Raw genomic sequence first — 17,385 nt, forward strand, 5'->3', positions numbered from 1 at the left:
TAGGCCCCCACGGACCTTCTGATGAGGATCATGACCAGGATCATCTGCTTCCAGACCAAGGTTGACTGTGGGCCACTGAAATGGCAGAAAGAAATCACAGAGGCGGGGGACACCCAGAGGCCTTCCCATCTTGGGGTCCCCACTTTTATCCTCTTCACTCCCTGCCTTCTCTCTTCCCTCCCTGCCTTCAGCCTCCAGCTCACAGCCCCACCAGCAGTGCCCTTCTCTCCCAGCCCACACAACCACCATCTAGAATTATCCTGTGACTTGTATACTTCCTTGAGAGGGTCTGTCTCCCCCACGAGAACGTCCACTCCGAGAGAGAAAAGGTTTTGTTCTGTTCATCCTTCTTCCACCACACGTGGAACCATGCCAGGTGCATGGTGAGCTCAGGAAAAAAAAAAAAACAATAAACCCTCCTTAGGTATACCTGGACTCCTCATGGAGTTCTGAGACTGCTTGGAAACAGGATTCCCCAACCCACTTTAGCAGCACACACTCCAGAATGTTCCATGAAAGGAGCAGAGGGTGCTCCTGGCTCCACAGCCTCCCCGCCGGCCCCAGCACCTTCTGCACGTCTAGCTGTAGGGTCGTCCAGAGCCTCAGCCGATGGTATTTTCCTCCCTAGCGCATTGTTACAGTCCGTGTTTAACTCTAAATTGTTGTCTTACGAGAACTAGCAGGGAATTTTTCGGCTGATCTCTAGTGTAAATAGAAGAATATCCTAGAAATATAAAAACAGCTTCCTTGTTTATAGATGGCCACCTTCTCCCTGTGTCCTCCTGTAGCAGAGGGGGGAGGGAGCCCCATGGGGCCATAGAGGCACGGATCCTGTTCATGGGGGCTCCACCATCACGACCTAATCATCTCCCAAAGGACCACCTCTTAACACCAGTGCATTAAGGATTGAGCTTCAAAATAAGAACTTTTCGGGGGACACGGACATTCGACGTATGGCAGCTCATTTAACAGAACTACATCTCAAGAACAAAGGTCAAATGAGGGCATTTTCAGAAGAACAAAAACTGAAAGCTCTGACTACCAGTAGCCCAAATGAAAGACCTTCTAAAGGATACAGTTCAGGAGGAATGAAATTGACCCCCAGAGGAAGGTCCGAGATGCAAGAAGGCATGCACAGGGCGGAAAGGTAGGTGTCGGTGAACCTGGATGCTCACTGTGCAGTAAAAGTAGTTGCCTAATAAGCAGGCTTAATGAAACCAGAACTAAAATCCACACCGTAAGAGCATGTGAATTAGCAGACACGTGACTTGGGTTAAAATAGTCCACGGTGTCTGCATATTCAGGCAGGGCAGGGAGGTGGTAATGGTTAAGATACTCACACGAGACCACCAAGTTTCGGGTGCATAGTAAAATTTCCAAGATAATCATTTACGTTTTTTTTAAAGATTTTATTTATTTGACAGAGACAGCGAGAGAGGGAACACAAGCGGGGGGAGCTGGAGAGGGGGAAGCAGGCTTCCCGTTGATCAGGAAGCCCGACTCAGGGCTCGATCCCAGGACCCCGGGCTCACGACCTGAGTCGAAGGCAGACGCTTAACCACCCAGGCGCCCCCTCAAGATGATCATTTAAAGAATAAACACAGAGGCTATAACTTTCATCCCAGGAGAGAGAGAAAAGTACTAAGAAAAAAAAATTCAATTTTTACAGACCAGAAAAGAAAAAATGATATATAGACTAACCAATGGATAGATGATAGATAGATGATAGTTCACAAGGAATATAAATGGAATAACCATTCCAATTAAAGATTGGAGTGGGGGAAATCCAGCTACATGCCCTTTACAAACAAACAAGAGAAAACAACCCCCCAAAAAAAGCTAAAACGTAAAAACACGGAAAGATGAAAGGTATAGGGATAGAGAAAGCCACATCAGGCAAACACTAGCAAAATAAAGGTAGAGTGGCCATATCAGTACCAGATAAGTGGTCTCTAAGTCAAAAAAGAAGTGATTCGGGATAGAGAAGATCACCAGAGAATGATAAACCTTCACCTCACCAGGAAGATAGGGTTGGAAGAGAATGGGCACCTAAGCAAATAACTTGGCACTAAGTACTACAGGTGCGTCTCCACTTTCCACATGGAGGGTTGTGCCTGTGGGGGGCCAGCTCAGCCTTTGGCTGCTGCGTCCAGAGCCAGAGAAAAGGATCCACGGACTGGCAGGCCCTCCTCAGCTCTCCAGGCACATAAGGAAGGAGGAGCTGGAGTCAAAGCTGCTTCCCACACTCCCATGAGAGGCCAGGTGAGTTAGGATGTGAGTTCTCATTTTATGGGTTGGGGCGGGAACACAGAGAAGAATGAAGGAAGAGTTCGAATTCAGAAGGCAGAGGTCCTGACTTTGCTAAACCCAACATTCCTCGAATTTTTTTCTTAGCACCTTAAGATCTGGAGAATTTGGACAAACAGCAGCCTGATGCGATTCTTCCGTTTCCAAGACGAAGAAACAAAGTGCAGGGAGGTGATGCGGCGAGAGGTAAGTCACACACACAAATGATGTATCTGTGTGTGCATATAATCATTCATATTCACACAGTGACCCAAGGGAGATTTTGAAAACAAATGAATCTAAATGTTAAAATGGCAAATTTCCCCTGAATAAAGAAAGAAAAAAAAAAAAAAAAACCTCTATCAGGCCCGCAAAATTAAAAAAGGCACTGCGGTAGGTCTGCTTTCGCTCCGCAACGGGCCAAACAAGCAGGCTGTTAACACCGCGTGCACCACACTGAAATGTCAGATTGCTTCTGACTCGGGTAATTCATCACTGAATTGAAAGCATTACATATGGGAAGAGCAAAAATCTAATTCCAGCTCATTTCAATAAGAATTGATCTAAGAGTTCATTACATAAAGTAATTTTTACCAGCACAACTTCAAAGGCGTGCTTCAATGAGGATTAGAATCTCTCCTGATAGCTGAAACTGATAAGGGGAAATTTGCATACGGAGAGCACAATACTAAAGTGTACATCTCTTGTGTTCTACATAACAAGTTTTTCTAATGTTTGCTCCATTGTTGGAGATAAAGCTTAGGCCTGAGGAAGTAGAGTTCTGGGTTATTTTTAAAAAGGGATCTGAAATCCAGGTTCATGTGTCTCTATCTCATGCAATAACTTAAAAGGAATTGCATATAAAGCACTTAGCACAGGTTGAAGTTCTTGTTGAAAGGTAGCTTTTAGCAAAGCTCTTCAAACCTTGGTTCACTGGTCTGAGATACCAAGATAGTACACCTGGCCTCGTGTCCGTAAAGATCCAAAGAGTAAATATGTGTGGGGTGCAGTTTCTGCTAGATCCAACCACTGCCCCTGGGCGGTGGGCTTGCATGAACGCCTCCAAGATCCGGATCCCCAGCTTTGCGCTTGATTGGCATCTGCACTGGGGCTCAAGCACCCGAACCCAGGCCCCCAGTTTCTCAGGCACAGCAAACAATTCTTCCATCTCTCATTAAATAGGCTTTCTGGACTCAAAGAGCAGGTCTCTAGCCAAATCCTTGGCTCTTCACTGGGATCATCAGGAGTGGGGGTGGGGTTCTTTAAAAAAAAAAAAAATGCCCAGGCTAACCCCAAAACCAAGTAAAACAGAATCCCTGGGCATGGGACCCAGATGTCAGCATATGTATAAGCTCCCTGGTGATTCCAATGAACGGACAAGGTTTTGAACATCTGGGAGCTAACGGGTGATAGAGAAACAAAGCTAGAAGGTGTAGAATGGTGCAAATGGTTTTCCCTATGCTTGTGACCCCAAAACGTCTCCTAACAGCTTGAAGGGCAATGTGAGCAAGAGGTAAAGGAGCCAGAGTTTTTCCCCCAAAACACTTTCCAGTAGCAAGGTCATAGGGAGCTCTGCCGAAGCGGGCTTTCTAGTTAGTTAGCACAGGGAAGGTCAGAAAACTCTTTTCAGATCACAAAAAAGCCCTGATTTCAGCCTCTGCCTTGGTCAGCAGAACAGAGCACCTGTCCAATAAGAACCCTCTTCTTTGACTTTTGTCCCTTGAGACCAGGCCCTTTTTTTTTTCTTTTTAAGATTTTACTTATTTATTTGCCAGAGCGAGCGAGCACAAGGAGGCAGAGCGGCAATGAGAGGGAAAGGGAGAAACAGGCTCTCTGCCAAGCAGGACCCTGGGAGCATGACCTGAGCCAAAGGCAGACGCTTAACCGACTGAGCCACCCAAATTGGCGTTTCTGGAACTGTACTATCCTGGCCAAATAAAGAATGAATGAAGAGGCAGGAGGAGCAGGTAGGAGCTGATGGGTGAAGCCAAGGTCAGGCATTCCTAGGGCCGTGCTTCTCGTGCCTCATTCCCAGCATTTCTGATTCAGTGGCTCTGGAGTAGGACCTGACCACCTGCATTTCTACATGTTCCTAGGCTAGTGGTTGGGCTGCACAGTGAAATCACCCGGAGACACGGGACCCCGCCTCACTCCTCTGCATGGTTCAGTTGGTCTGGGGTAGGACCCAGACATGAGCATACAGAAGCCCCCAAAGGATTCTTGGGTGAAATCGGAAGTGAGAGCTGATCTCTGTTGCTCAAAGTGTGGGCCAGGGGCTCGGCCCCATCCGGAACGCGTTAGAAATGCAGAGTCTTGGGCTCCATTCCAGACCGAGAGAATCCGCGTCTGCACTCTGACAAGATCTTGGGTGATTCTCGCGCCTGTGAAAGTTTGAGATGCACTGACAAGTAGCATCTGGCCTGAAATAGGATTCCAGAAGCATCTGGAAGCATGGGGGGAGACGGAGTCCAGACCCCAGGGTGAGAACTCAGAGACAGACACAGGGGAGGAGAGAAGTTCATTTGTTCATCCAAATGGACCATAAGGACCCACAATGTGTGACCCGCACCATGTGACCATGACCCTCAGTGTATGACGGATACTGCTGGGTTAAGTGCTAGAGAATCAGGGGGCCTCATGCCATCCAAACACTACAATAAAACAAGGGGCCTTGAGCTGTCACCTTAAAGCTCTGGAGGTGCTTCTGATCCAAGCAGCCTGGGTCAGGAACTCGTGAGCGCCCCGAGAGCAAGGACACCATCCCGGCACACGGCCGGTTCTCCGTCAATGCTGAAGGAGGAGTGCCCAGTGTAGCTGTTTTGGAGCTGGACCTTCCAAGGTGGAGAGGGTGACGACGGGCAGAAAGGGGAGAGGCTTAAGGGGATGTCAGAGGCTGGAGCAATCAAAGGGCCAGGGAGTATTTTAGGCTTTGGAGACCATGTGGTCTCTCAGCTCTGCCCCCACCATGTGAAAGCCTCCACAGACGAACAGGCCTGCTGTGTGCCAGTCCGAGTTTATCTCCAGCAACAGGCTGTGGGCTGCGCATGGCCGTGGCCGTGGCCGTGGCCGTGGCCATCCGGCCCCTGATCTGGAGCAAGAGGGGAAAGCAGGCTGAGGTGGAGGCACACAAGGGCGAATCAGAGGTGGCTAGCAGGCCGTGGGAGGCCTTCACTCCAGAGCAAAGGGGAGTGGACCTTGAAACAGGAGTGGCTAGCTGGTGCAGGACTTTGGAGCACACAGGGAGCGGCTCACAGGCCAGCTTGTGGGGAGCCACGGGGAAGACTTTTGTCGGGGGAGATCAGGAGCTGGGGAAGGGAGATAGGCAGGGGGCCAGGCAGACGTGGGGATGGTTCCCAGAGTGCTGGAGAACAGGGAGCCAGAGTAAGGAGGTGCTCTGGCCGCGGGATCTGCAGGGCTGAGGGCCGGGAGGGGGTGTGCGGGGGGACTCACAGACAAAGTCGGTTCCTGGTCCCAGGGTCACCGGGTTGATGGGGATTGCTGTGGCCAGGCACGGGGGGCGGGGAGGGTGCAGCAGGATCTGCCGGTAGGAGGTGAGCCAGATCTGGGAGCTCAGGGGAGTGTATGGAGCACAGCCGGGCCCACCACCGCATGTCAGCCCCCATCACACCGGAGCACCCAGGCAGCTGCAGAAAGCGTTCCAGAAAAGCAGGAGGAAAGGTTGAAATGCAGGGCTTGCCTGAAGGTTGCTCTTCTGATGGATGTGAATCTGGGAGACAGAACTCACCCAGGACTGGGCAGGGGATCCCAGCCCTCCAGGGCTGGAAGGTGCCTAGGAGCCGTGTTCCGCCAACCTCGGAATGCCACGAAGCCCCTGGGGCTGTTGTGAAGGAAGGGTCTGGCTCCGTGGTTTGGGTGGGGCCGAGACTCTGCGTTTCTAAGGAGCGTACCTGTGATACCTGCTGCTGGCCCAGGACGAGGCTTTGAGAATCAAGGCCTTGGAGCTGGTCCCCACCTCCCCCTCTTGCCTCCCAGACAAGGGCGGTGAGACCCACTGAGACCCACCTACTACTTGTGGGGTGGCCATCATACCAGCCCCTGGGGACGCTGAGGAAATATGAAAACTAGCTCGTATTGGAGTCCTTGTGATGTGGCAGACACTGTCCTATTCACATTGTGACTCATTTACTCCTCGCTGTGGCCCAGGAGGCGGGTTCCCCTAGGGCCCCGTTCCCCACACGATTTGGTGACCAAAGAACAAGGGAGCCACACTCCTGAGCCAAAACTCCATCCCTGAGGCCCACAGAGGGAAGCCATGTCCGCCCCCCGCCCTCGCCATGGCAGGACCACCAGCCCCAAATGGGTGCATTCCCCCCACCCCAGGCTAGGTCACCTCTCCTGGAAAATTCCAAACTTCGGCTATGACGTTGGACCCGAGGCATAATGAACCCGCTAAGTCGGGTGGGCTGGTGCGGGGAGCCGCCTGCAAGCAGGGACACGGGGGCACTCGGAGAAGTCTCCAGCGCTGCTTCTCTCGGCACTAGGTCAGCCCTTAGAAGAGACACTTCCGTGGAGCTCCTGCAATGCAAACAAATGCCCCCCCCCAAAAAAGGGAAATAATTTAGTGGAGAATTTTGTGGCGGGTGCATATTTTATGGGCATCACCTTCAGGAGCTGCTCCGGGGCCCGGGGGCGCACGCGCTGCGATGCTGCCACCTAGTGGCGACTGGGGGGGGGGGGCAGCAGCTGCTGCGGAAGTGAAGCGTCCAACCCCCCCACCACCACCACCCCACCGAAGAGGCAGGGGAGGCGGCATCCTGTGAACAACCATTCTGGGCGGTGGCTGTTTTTAGCTGGGTCTCTCCTTCTGTGCCACTTCCATCATGGAAACTGGCTCTCTAGACCCAAAAAAAGCCGCGACGTGCTCTGCAAAAGCTGTTCGAGGGCCAATTTTAGCTGCATTTCTTGGAATTTGGGCTCCCGGGAGGGAGGAGGGATGCGTGGTTCCCAGGAAGTTGGCAGCTTTTGAGAACCTAGAACCCGGAGGTTGGTTCTGGCCATGAGCGTGTGAGATTATGGATCCCTTGGGTTCCAGCCCTGGTACCCGGCCCTGCAAAGGAAAATGTATTTCGGGGGGGGGGGGGGGTAGAGGTGGCAGCTACTGTGTCCTTGGGAGCTTTACCCTGTGCTATTAAGAGCTCTCTTTACATGGACCATCTCACTGATGCCTCAAACCCTAAGAGGATATGTACAAATTACACCCATTTTACAGCTGAGGAAATCAAGGCTTGGAAAAGTTCAATGACTTAACCAAGGTCACAGAGCTGGTAACTAGCAGAGAGCCATGATTTGAATTCTAGAGTCTGCACGTTAACCCAGAACCCAAACAAAGCAATGGATTCAGGAGTTGAGAGTCCTGAGTTCATCCACACTCTGCTGCCAACTCACTGTGACCCTGAGTAAGCAGATGAACCTCTCCGGGTCTGTTTCCTCTGTGGTAAAGCAGGTATGGTATTGATGCATTCTGCTACTCAAGGCTGAGAGGGCATCCAAAGATAAATCTGACATCCTTTGAGCCAGTGGTTCCATTCCCTGGCCTGGGGGCCACCCAGACCCTCAGATTCTTCTAGAGATTCCAGGAGATGGATGGAGATACACTCAGGACCCCCGCATGGAAAGGAACCCCTAAAATGAGCACTGCCTTTGTTTAGTCCCTGGGAATCCATACAGCAAATCAGCCCGGCCCCCAGTTTCTGGGGTTCCAGTTCCCACCCTGCCCCTACTCACCTTTGGGGCCTGGTTCTCACCTGTCAAATGGGGTTTGACTCTGGCACTGACTTGTCGCGTTGTTCCAGGATTTAAAACTGCGTGCTAGCGAGTAAATCTTCCAGGCAGGTGCAGGCACTAGAATAAGCCTCTCATCCTGATTTGTCTAGGACTTTGCCCGTTTTAACTTTGATGTTCCGTGTCCCAAGAAACCCCTCGGTCCTGGGTGAACCAGGATGACTGGTCACCCTACAGGAAACACAGCACAACCCTGACCAGCAGACTAGATGTCCCCATTCTCGACACCCCTCATGGCCCTTTTCATGGCTGGAAATGATCTGTGTGCCCACCTCCCCCAGTAGATATAGTCTTGTCTGATCGCCACCATGCCTGGCTGGGGGCTTAGCCCCTGTCAGTCCATCAGCAAACCACAGGGAGTAAAGAGGCCTCTGTATCAGGTCCTCTTGCTAGGCCCTGGGAATACAAGATAGCAGAGGCCGTGGCCATGTGGTCGTTAAGGGTTGTGATGGGGTAAGCGCATGGGATCGGGGAAAACCACAGAAAGGACCATAAGCTGGCGTGAGAGGACAAGTGTGTCAGAGAGGTCTTAGGAGGGTCTGACCCAAGGCGGGCCCACAGGGCTGAATTATTCAGTAAGGAAGAGAAGGGAAGACAGAGGTTTTGTTGGCCAGACGACAAGCCTGTGCCTGGGGTGTCAGCCTGACCCCAAACCAGAAGGCAGTCTCCCAAATCCCAGAAACATCCTCCATCTCCCCTTCCCAACACCACCCAGTCCCTACTCCCCTGAGAACACAAAGGAGACATTACCTCAGTCCACAGCTCATAGCCTTTGTCCTTGTCCCCAAAGGTCCAAGTTCATACCTAAGATCTTGGATAGGGCATGGGAAGAATCTCTGCAACCCCTAGGCCAAGCCTCAAAAATTCTAAATTATTGGTTTACTATATAGGTGGAAGGACAGGCTCACCGTTCCCAGCTTTTACCTTATTTACAGGTGGCTGTCGCCCAGCTGAGATCTGGGAGCACAGCTGATTATTGGAGTCATGACCCAGTGGTTCTCAGCTGGGCTCATAGCATCTTCCGGGGAATTTTAGGGGTTCCTTTAGGATGTCTAGAGACGCTTCTGGTTACCCCGTCTGGCGTGGGGGGTTGCTCCTGGCATCTGGTGGGCAGAGGCTAGGGGGGTTGCTAAGCACCCGCAGAGCGCAGGACGGCCCCGCAACAGAGTCCAAAACATCATTACTGCCGACGTTGAAACTGGGCACTGAGAGCTCCACAGGAAGCCACCGGGCAGCCGTTGACTGTTGGGTGACCTCCCGGAGAGAGATTGAGGGGTTTCCTGTCTGAGTTTATTTCCACGTTAGTGCATTAGTCTTCCATGTGACTTTTAATATTCTTCCTGGTCCCTGACCCTCAACGCTGACCCCATGCCTGCAGGAGAAAGATCAGGTAGCGTCTCAGCCCTTCCGTGCTCCCCATTCATTCCGCGCACACTGGCTAACAGCCTCTGCCCTCGGGAGCATGCGGTCTCCCAACTAGGGCAAGCTTTGGTCCCCTCGTGACTGGAGAGCCAGGCCAACAGTAACACCAGTGGTACCTCCCCCCTTGTGCTCCATGAGAATGGCACCCCCTAAAACACTCCAGAAAGCTTGCTCCAGAAAGCAAGTGAAGGTGACCCCCCCACCCCGAGACTGACCGCTCGGCAGCCCCATGAAATGCCAGAACACAGCAAGAGATCAATGCTACTTTAGCATGCGTAGCTCCTTTAGGGCTGACTCTGTGCTGGGGACCTCACCACCTCTGTGAAGTAGATGTTAGTATGAGCATCTGCAGATTGCAGATAAGGAAGGTGAGGCTCCGTCGCTGAACGATGCGCTCAGAGCTGCCCAACTCAGAGGTGGAGGAGCAGGAATTAAACCCATGGAGGCTGATTCCAGAAACCGTATGCTTAACGAGTCCCCTGTCAGCTGAGAAGAAAACTTCAAAAGCTCAGTGAGGAATGGGCATTTTTAGAGCTCAGGGATTTGCTTGAGGCAGAAAGTTTCTGGCAGGGAATAGAGATGGGCTCTGAAAGCATGAGATGTCTGTCTGACCAGCTTGACCTCAACACTGGAAATATGAAAAGCACCTGGAAAAGCACCTTGGTTTCCTCTTGTGGTCAACCCCAATTCGTGACTACCACAGGGAGACGCACCACAGAGGAGCATGGGACTTGAAACTGATCAGTGACGTCTGCTTTGGGTCTGGGAGCGAGGAATAACAGCGTGCACACACACAAACACACACACACCTACATACATACAGAGACACACAGGCACATGCACACAGATAGGTACATGCAACACACACTGGCACACAGACACACACGCATCTACTGCAGAGACGCACACATAAACCCATGCACAGAGATGGGCATATGCACACATCTGTGCAAGCACACAACCCATACACTCAGACACATGGACGTACATATACACACTTAACGTAGATACATACAAGGAAACACACACACAGAGACACATACAAGGCTTACTACATAAGCTGCCGAGGACAAGAGAACGCCCAACTCACATCACCTGGAATGATGACCCTACACTTTTGGGACTATTCTCCCTACAAAGAAGTCTCCCAAGTTTAAAAAAAAAAAAAAAAAAAAAAAAAGGCAAGTGTTTAATACCCGCCTCCTAACACCTTCAGTGCTGGCGTGGGCTTCCCACGTCACCATGGAAACTGTGCCACCTGGCACTTGCCATTCAAAAACTTTTGTGGCGTGCAAAAACATTCACGTATGTCAAAATGACACTGACCCATTCCAGATAGGTGACCCTAATTTTGAACACGGTTCCAAGGACTCCTGGAAGGCAGAATGTGGAATGACTTTGCCGGCACAGGGTGAGTCACCAAGAAAAAGAAGGCAATGCTGTCAGTCCACGTGGCTGCAAATTCCTGTCTTTAATGCCGCAGGCAGCCCTGCCCAGAGAAGAAGAAAAGATGCCCCAAAGGAAACCATCACCTTGTAGCTTTAAAATAAGTGCCTGGTGGTTCTCACCAAATGTCTGTAAAAACATACAGTGGAGTTCTATTTTAAGTTACGTTCCTGATCAGTTATAGTATTTCATGTTATCAAATGGGCCTTCGGAATAAATTCTTGATTTATAACATGGGGCTTCTAGGAACGATGGGTGCTCAGAAGCTCTGAGAAGTTAAGGAAGCCCCCTAAGAACGCACAGGGGAATCAGGATTTGAATCTAAGTCTGATTCCCCAAACCCTGGACTTTCTCCTCCAAATTGCCGCCACTCCATAACTCCCCTTCCTGTGACTGGGGAGTTGATGTTTTAAATCTCATGCCAGACCCTTGTCTCTTACGTCCCTGAGATGCCCCCACCCCAACTCTGCACTTCACTCTTCCAAATTATTGCATTTCTCTGTGTATTTGTCTCCTAGGGCCGCCATAACAAAGCACCATAGACTGGGTGATTTAAACAACAGAAATATATTGTCTTGCGGATCTGGAGGCCAGAGTCTAAGATCAAGGTGCGGGCAGGGTCAGGTCCTTCTGAGGGCTGGAAGGAGGAACCTGTTCCAGGCTTCTCTCCTGGCTTCTGGTGGTTTGCTGGCCATCCTGGTGTCCTTTGGCTGGTGGGGAGTTAACCCTGATCTCTACCTCTGTCTTCACACGGCTAGGACTGGGGTCCCAAGGTACTCAGCCGCTGACAAGGGACTTCTTGCCCCCCCCAACCCCATTCAAGAGGGTTCTCAGGGAAGACCTCGCAGGAAAGGTCCCAGCTAGCTGCAAAGGGATAGCCCCAAGGACACCTAAACAAGGTTCTTAGAGATTCAAATTCTAACTACAAAACATCTCAATACAGGTTAATGAGGCAGGTTAAAATAGCCAGTATCTAAGAAGCAACCTTGTGGCTCTGGAGGAAAAGAGTGACAGTCTGCTCTCTAACTCATTCACACACGCACACGCACACGCATGCACACATACTGCCCATGCTCTGCCCCCAGTTCTCAACCAAGGTATGGTGTGTCACAGGCAGTTTTGAGGTGTATCACCAAGTAATCTGTTGCTAATGATAAAGTGCCAAATGTTGCAAATATATGTACAAGTAGATTCAAGGTTATTCATGTGAAACATCAGCTGCACTCACTGCGTTCTGATTACATTTCTCCAGCGGGAGAGGCAAAGCGAGAACTTACAGCTAGAACAAGGCGCTGGCATGGGAAGCCCGGGACAGCCTCTCTGTGCCCCACGCCCTGTGAGATATGGATGGAAATGTCAAGCTTTCTTCTTTTTTTTAACAGACACAGATGCACATACTGGGGGTAGACCCCCGGGGAGGAAAGGAGGTACACGTGCCCAGTGGAGGTCAGGAAGGATTCCCATCCTCGCTAGTGATCCACAAATGCAAATGAGGAAGAGGCGGCACCATTACCTTCCTGACCTCAATTCCTACGGCTCTCTCACTTGCTCACTCTGCCCTAAAAGCTCCTCGAAATCACCAGGAATGTCCCTGCCTCAAGGCCTTTGCACTCACTAGCACCTCTGTCTGGAACACTCTTTGCCAGTCTCCTGCATGGCTCATTCCCCTTAAGTCTTTAGTCACAGGTCACACGTATCCCGAGCCGTATTTTCATTCCCACACCCATACGCACACACTTCCCCCACCCCCGTCCCTCTTCTCGGCTCTTTTTCCATAGCATCCACAAATCACCAGATATACATATGCTTTACCTACTCCTTTGTTTATTGTCTTCCTCCCCCCAGCACACACCTCCATAAAATGTCAGCACCAAGAAGGCAGGGACTTTGTGGCTTACCTGTTTCCCTTCTATGCCCCCAGAGTTTGGAGCAGTCCTGCCCTAGATGGACAATACCTATTTGTTGAAAGAATCAAGATTTTAAATGCAGATAACCTTTGATTTCACTTTTAAGAAACCCTCTGTACTTGTTTCCTATTGTTGCCTAACAAATTAACAACTTAAAACAACACCTACCTATCAGCTCCCAGCTCCCTAGGTCAGAGCTTCAGCCTGGTGTGGCTGGAGACCCTGCTGAGACTGAAATCGGGGGGTCTCTGGGCTGCTGTGTTCTTTTCCGGAGCTCAGGATCCTCAGATCCACACTCATTCCTGTTACCGGCAGAACGCGGTCCCCAATTCCTTGCTGGCTGTCCGCTGCGGGGTGCTCCCAGCTTCGAGAGGCCACTTGTTTTCGTCTTGACGTGGACCCTCCATCTTCACACCAGCACGGCATACCCCAGCCTCTTCATGCTTCACACCTTCCTGCTTCCTCTTATGCTCCCAGCTGGGAAACACACTCTGCTTTTAAAGGGCACATGCGCTCAGGTTAGGCCACCTTGGATCAGCTTCATGTCTGAAGTTAACTGACTGGGGACTCAAATCACATCTGCAATAGCCCATCCCAGCAATACCTAGATCTGTGTCTGAAGAGCCAGACGAAGGAAATCCGGGAGCATCTTTATGACTCCGCCCGCCACACCAGCCAAGGCAAACACTCAATGCAATATGCATGGGGAGATGGGGACGAGCATGCTGCAAAACTAGTTAGAACAAAGACACGGGACCCACCTGCATGTCCATCAGTGGGAAACGAGATGTATCAGCTACGGTACAGCCACACTCCAGAACATTCCCCAAGCGTGAAAAAAAAAAAAAAAAAAAAAGGAAGCAGAGCTGCAGAGCACATTTCACCTGCTGAATCTACACAGTGGGCCATGCCCTTCTCCCGGGGTTCAGAGCACCAGTCCCGGAGCAAGGCTGCCTGAGTGAGAGTCTCTGCTTCATCACGTCTTATTTGTGCAAGCTAGGTGATTGTCAGAAACTTTCTGTGCCTCTGTTTCCTCATCTGTAAAACAGAGATGATCATCCTAGTACTACCCCACAGGGATTGCATGGATTAATTAAGATAACGCATATAAAGCGCTGGACACTTGGTTGGAACAGAGTGAATGCTGAATAGAGGGCAGCTATCACCTACTTTATAATTATGAACATCGCTCTCACTTCCGATGTGCCCGTGAGGTCTCTATTCTGCATGATATATGCCAGTATGCCAGGGTTTAGTATTTCTGTACATCCAGATACGGCACTTTTTACTCTGCTATAGATAGAGATATAGGATGTTTTCACTCTGTTATTTATACCAATAAGGCAAGTGTCACAGCAATCAGGCGCTTTACTCTGTTATTTTTAGGCAAGGTTTTCTGGATGTTATGTATGCGGTTAGGAGATATGTATGTTTACTCCTCGCAAGCCATGCAGACCCGGCATGTTTGGGTTGGCTGCATATGCTTGGCTCACGGCGCCGGCATTATAGGGAGGCAATCTCGGTAGAATCTGGAGCAGACTGGAGACGGAGATTAAGGGGGATGAGGATTCTCCCGGACACGGGACTTTCCGGTTTAAAACACAGGAAGTCGCGGGGAAGCCGGGCAAGCCAGTCACCCCACACACAGCTCCGGTCAGTGTTCTCCAAACATCACTCGTTCATACCCCACACGCATAACCACTCAGGAAAATAACTCTGGGGTCAGGGTCTGGGTTCACATCCCGCCTCCATCGCTTACTCGTCATGCAGCCTTGGCAAGATGGTTAAGTCTCAGTGCCCTCCAAATGCTCAACTGCAAAATGGGACTGATTATAAAACCAACCTCAGTGGCCGTGAGGACTATAGTAAGTAGAAAGCACCTAGAATCCTGCCTGGCCCATAGTAGGCACTCAGTAAACCTTTGCATATTGTTATTAGTGTATATGCCACCATGCCCGCTAGCTGTTTAAATATTTTTACATCTACACACTCTTAAAAGGCTTTAAATGCATGTACTGTAAAATGCAATTGCATATCACTACCCTAAATGGGAAGCCAGTGCTTAGAGCCTTATAAATAGAAGGTAACTGTAAATACAAATACATACCTCTTTCCCAGGTCAGAGCAAGTTGAGGCCCCACTTAGGGGATGCAGACACCCTTGGGAAATCCAGCCACTCTGGACCAGTGGAAACAGGCCACGAGACAGGGAAGGACAAGATGAAGTAGAATTAGGGCTCAGAACTGATTTACAGCTGGCCTGAGGACCCCAGGCCAGATCTAAGCACACCACGCCCCACCCTAGGGCCATGAGGAAGCGCCAGTAGGAGGGGGCGCCTGCCTGGCTAGGTAGGTTGAGCATGTGACTCTTGATTCCAGCTCAGGTCATGATCTCAGGGTCGTGAGATCAAGACCCAACCGCGGGCTCTGCGTTCACCCGGGAGTCTGCTTGAGATTCTCTCTCTCCCTTTCCATCTGCCCCTCCCGGAGTCGCGAGGGGCAGCGGGGGGGGGGGGGGGGGCGGGGAGAGGAAGAGCCAGTAGGAGGCAGTAATTTTCCACAACGTGAGATAAAATGCCTCTGTTCTCACCTCATTTGGGCCTCCCGTAGACAGCCTAGGTGTCTGGTTGGAACAACTCCCTGCACCGCCCCAGCCCCTTAGACAAGTCAGGTCACCTCTCTGAACCTCAGTGAACACCCTCAGGAAAATGGGCACAATAGCACCTGCCTCTCAGGATTTTCGTCACCCTGAGAGGACCAGATGGTAAAGAGGTAAACACACCTCGTGGCTTCCAAACCATTCAGGAAGCATTCATGCTCACCACCTGGCCTTTCCAGGTCTCAAGAATTATTCTGTGGCAGTTTCTCATCATGTGGCCATTCCCAAACTGTCCCATATCCCCTAGCCTCAGTGGCCTGGATGAACCATGCAGGTATATAAGCAGAAACTCTTCCGAAGGCCAGGAGAGAAGGGAGGCTAATTTTACCCACTTTTAGGTAATTGTTCCTTTTTTTTTTCCCCTGTACTTGAAAACCTGGTCCCCACTTAAAAATACTTCAAACATTGAGCTTGAATCACAGTACGAACTTCAAGTGACAGGCTTATAACACAATCCGAGCAGCTGGTCATGGTCTCCCATGATTGAATAATACATTAATAGTTCTCCCCTCCTTTACCATAACATTCCCTGCTAAAAATAAACACAAACACCAAGACCCAGGGTGGCTGAGAGCTAAACCTAACCCCCACCTGGCCAGCAGCAGCACTGGGTGGGACCTGAGAGCCGGCGGACAGTGGGCATGACCAAATCCAGCCCAGCTCCAACCCTCTGATCTGTTGATTATCCACCAGGCCGTGTAAAGACAGCAGGAAACGAAAGGCCCTGCACGTGTTTTATCTGGCATCATCCTCACCACGTTTCTGCAAACTAGGTGTTTTTACCATGACTCGCCACTCACAGATAAAGAGACTGAGGGTCAGAGAGTTCCCTTGACTTGCCTGCCCAGGACAGAACAGCGAGGCAATGTCAGAAACAGGTGCAAACCCTGCTCTCTCCACTTTACAGATGTGTGTGACTGTGTGTGTGTGTGTGTGTGTGTGTGTGTGTGTGTGTGTCCTTTCCCACAAAATAGGTAATCATCTGTGGTACCCTCCACGTCCCCCTCCTCCTCCCGCTCTCCCTGCAGCGTGGGCACCCAGGCAAGGGGGACGCCTCTCCTAGGATTATGACAGATCAGCTGTGCATGTCTCCATGCTCAGAGCTGCCACTACACGGAGGGCTGTGCTTTCTCCCTTCGGGAGCTGAAACTGTCCTCATGGAAGATCTGGAAAGTCACATAAATAGCTCTGGTACATGCCAACAGCCACCTTCAAGCTCTGAAGTTATACTCTCCTCCCCTGAAATAACTCAGGGATTCAGGGAACGAAAGGCCTGCACTTTTGGTCTCTCCCACCCCGTAACAGTGAGGATGCTCTGTCCAGATATCATCTTCATCCTGCTCCCGGGCTCTCCCTCACTCACCCCTCCAGGCTCTCCCAGTCCATCAGTCCCGTTTCACAGAGGACCAGCTTGAAGATCAAGAAGGGTCTGTTCTCCAGTTAACAGATGGGGAAACGGAGGTCCACAGAAACTGCACTAGCAAATATGATGGTTAATTTTGTGTGTTGACTCGACTAAGCTGTGGTGCCTGGTTCTTTGGGTCAAACGCTATTCTAGATGTTGCTGTGAAGATAGCGTGTAGGTGTGATTAACGTTGACGTTAGGTAAAGATTACCCTCCAGCCTGCGGGTGGGCCTCATCTAATCAGTTGAAGGCCCTGGGTGCAAAAGCTGAGGCTTCCCAGAGAAGAAATTCTGCCTCGAACCTGCAACATAAAAACTCTGCCGGAGCTTCCAGCCTGCTGGCCTGCCCTTCGGATTTGGGATTTGTCAGCCTCTGCCATCATATGAACCAATTCCTTAAAATTAAAAAGAAAAGAAAAAGATTTTAAATATATTGGATTTCATATATATTTATGTATGC

At 50.7% G+C, this 17,385-nt stretch overlaps 1 long non-coding RNA gene across 2 annotated transcripts in view; it reads right to left on the minus strand.

Annotated features, from left to right (window-relative positions):
* Positions 1 to 1,458: 1,458 nt before the first annotated feature.
* LOC112814620 (uncharacterized) overlaps positions 1,459 to 17,385 on the minus strand; it is a 19,352-nt gene continuing 3,425 nt past the window's right edge. For both annotated transcript variants that reach the window (XR_012380453.1, XR_012380452.1), the window contains 8 exons: positions 16,885 to 17,320; positions 14,971 to 15,041; positions 13,625 to 13,901; positions 13,032 to 13,357; positions 8,052 to 9,460; positions 5,737 to 6,822; positions 4,970 to 5,117; positions 1,459 to 4,706 (listed from right to left, as the gene is read on the minus strand). This is a non-coding gene — a long non-coding RNA (uncharacterized lncRNA). The remainder of the gene's footprint in view (positions 4,707 to 4,969; positions 5,118 to 5,736; positions 6,823 to 8,051; positions 9,461 to 13,031; positions 13,358 to 13,624; positions 13,902 to 14,970; positions 15,042 to 16,884; positions 17,321 to 17,385) is intronic.

Source organism: Callorhinus ursinus, unplaced genomic scaffold, assembly GCF_003265705.2.
Source record: "Callorhinus ursinus isolate GAN/ISIS: 27379988/994484 unplaced genomic scaffold, GSC_fseal_2.0 scaffold13, whole genome shotgun sequence".
Lineage (NCBI taxonomy): Eukaryota > Metazoa > Chordata > Mammalia > Carnivora > Otariidae > Callorhinus > Callorhinus ursinus.